The 3005-nt window shown below is 35.2% G+C and overlaps 1 long non-coding RNA gene across 1 annotated transcript; it reads right to left on the bottom strand.

Moving 5' to 3' along the window:
- Nucleotides 1–1527: 1527 nt before the first annotated feature.
- LOC129571538 (uncharacterized) lies at nt 1528–3005 on the bottom strand. The gene is made up of 2 exons (XR_008688297.1): nt 2922–3005; nt 1528–2625 (listed from the first exon to the last, which is right to left on the bottom strand). It is a non-coding gene; the product is annotated as an uncharacterized LOC129571538 (long non-coding RNA).

Genomic DNA, 3005 nt, shown 5'->3' with positions numbered 1-3005 from the left:
TAAAATTCTCCACGTTTCCTTACTCACTTTTCGAATTTCAGTAAAGAAACACCATCGTTACAAGATCACTTTAATATCAGAAACATCTGAACAATTCATTAATGTGTCATCAAACCAAAATCATGGAGAAGTTAACTCATTCAAAGAGTATATTGAAATATTTTCTTACTCTATTTAAAAGCGCTGAAACGGCATGGAGAGACAAAACTCCGGCTGAAAAATGGAAATTTTTCTATGACTTCTGCAAGTGTATGGGAGACATACTGCAACTGCGAGCTCTCAGCAATTTAAAAGTTGGAATCGTGGGATATTTTCCATGTGCGACTGGAGTTGTTCATTATACGATGCGGATTTACACCGTTTATGATTACGTCAAGTGCGGCCATTTCGCTGGTTGTCTAAAATCAAATACGAATGAAAACGATTGCTCAACGTTTCCGGCAAGTTCATATACCGCGATGATCTCGAGCCAACCAATTACAATCGCATTCGTGAGCAGAGTATAAATGAATCGCTAAAAACATAACGATGACAGTGATAATATTATCATTCGTTGGAGCGGTCATTGGGCCGTTTTATACCTTTGTTCATAACGGAGAGTTAGTCACCCTCTACAGTTTGAAATTGCCATACTTCGATCAAGATCCATACATGGAATTCATGATAAATGTCGTTTGGCAATTCTTGATTACTTTGATTGGTGGCATTTCGCTTGTTCTCACCGAAGGTGCCATAACTTTGATCAATGATACCATATCTCTCTCATCGAAACTCTTTTGCTTTGAACTCAATGAACTGTCTGATTATCTCGAAGGAAATTATGGATTCGATGCAAAATCACAACGCAAGTTGAAGAGGATCTGCATTGAAATAGCGTATTTTGAACACTGAACCAATTTTCTATCGTTTCAGTTGACTCAAAAAATGTACTCGTTTTTGATGTTTTTGCATAATTTTGACGCGTGGTCTGAATACAGTGCTGATTCATTCCTAGATAAAAAATTTTATTCATCGAAATACACATGCTCAAATGCACAACTACACAATTATAATTTATAATTTATAAAGTTCATTTGTGTACATGCAAATCTGGAATAAAAAAAGGGTCTTGTGCTGTTACTCAACCAGCTGGATGAAACGGCTTACAATTACAATTCGATCTGTTCTACTTGTTTCATTGTTTATCGTTCAATCGTAATTCAATGAGCAATAAAAACTAGCGAAACCATACAGCGTTTGACTTTTATTTTCTGTTTTGAATTGCGTGTCGAAATTTCAAAGGGTTTCTCAGATGGCTCATTTTGGAAATAAGAAATGGTTCGAATCGAAAACTAGATCGGTTGGTATGAATTCAAATTAAATCGAAGAGTACATAAATTGTACATGAGAAAATTATTCATTTGCAAACAAACCATCTGTTCATGTACAGGAGTAGCAATAGGGCCGCACGCTAATGAATAAGACATTTCGCTTCATTGCAAAGCTAGCGAACATGTTTTTATGCCATATTTCATTAAAATTCGACAATTTCTGTTTTCAGTTCATATTTTTATTCGGTTTTATTTTTGCATTTGTGTTTTATTTCAGATGGAAAGCAAGCTTCGACTAGCAATTATTTATTTTATTAGGTGATAATAACTGGGATGTCCTCAAATGTGCGTTTAACATTAGGCAACGACGAAAATAGATACACACAAAAACCTAAAAGCATTTGAAAACGACCCAAATTCCAGTAAACAAGCACACGTCAATATTTCCGTTCGTGATGATTCGTCTCAGAAAGGTTGATTGTTTGCCATGTGTATTGGAGTGTATCTTGTAATTTATTTGCTATTTGCCCTGTCAAATTCAGTAATTTGACGTCAGCGCAACGTTGCGTTAGTGTAACAAGTGTTTTGGCTTGAACATCAAAGTCACATCCAAGCGAAATTTTAGTCGAATTCCGTAAAAACTGTGAAATTGTTTAAATTCGTCCATCCGAGATATAATTTTGGGAGTATAATTTCTTTAGTGTTTTACTTTTGATGATATAATCTATCCAGTCCGTCGTTTAGTATTGGGGATGACAAATTAGTTCCAGTTCGATAAGCAGTGAAAAGATGATCATTGTAGGTATGTGTTTCATGTTGTTTCTGAGGCTCAATTTTGTCACACTTTCAAATCGAATCTTTTCATCGTCTTGTGTGGATGTTTCCCAGTTTGGTAGCGCAACTTCTAAATTTCCAAAATTTTCAAGGACCTAAGCTGGCCACTCTGAGCGCTTTGCGTGAAGTGTACGATAATTTTAGGTTTTGATTCTACGGACTTTTCCGGCAAATCATTTCGAATTCGGTGTCGGCGAGTGATTTGACAGTGATTAAAAATTCCAATGACAAATACTCCAAATGGAAATTCAACGTTGAAACTGCTCAACTATATTTTCTGATTTTGTATTAGTATCATTTTTTGTTCAAAATTATTAGAAACTCGCCAGAAACAACGTGATAAATGTTGAAGAATTGAAAAAAATTATTGCGAAAATCAAAATGGCAGAACGCTTATGCTGTGTAGCATTGTCACCAGGAGCTGGAAAAGCATTCAACTCTGCTCCCGACTTTTTAAGAAACCGGACAACATCGTCGTTACCTGTGTGTTACAGATGTTAAAATATTACTTTTACTGTTCAAATAATAATTTTGGTTAAAAATTAAGTAAATTGCAATTTGAATGAGTTTATAATTTGCAACAGTATTTCCGGCTTGGATCGAATTAAATCAGCTAGAAATATTTGATCATGCATCGCTTTGGTTTACACTCATTGGACTTGAAATTGAATGAAAAGAAAGTCTTTAACTCAATTTCTAAGTAATGTTCGATTTTTCATACCAAATATTCGAGAAATAAACGGTAGAAGTGGGTTAAACATGAATAAATCAATTTACCGGACAAAATGGCATTATCCAGCGGTTCATATCCTTTCAAGTCTTTGGCATTCAAGTCAGCGCCGTTCTCAATGAGCAGCTCGG

The sequence above is a fragment of the Sitodiplosis mosellana genome, unplaced genomic scaffold (assembly GCF_009176505.1).
Source record: "Sitodiplosis mosellana isolate CC-2019 unplaced genomic scaffold, AAFC_SMos_1.0 Smas_scaffold_2752, whole genome shotgun sequence".
Classification (NCBI taxonomy): Eukaryota; Metazoa; Arthropoda; class Insecta; order Diptera; family Cecidomyiidae; genus Sitodiplosis; species Sitodiplosis mosellana.
The sequence above is the reverse complement of the archived record's forward strand: the minus strand, read 5'-3'. Positions and strand labels throughout refer to the sequence as shown.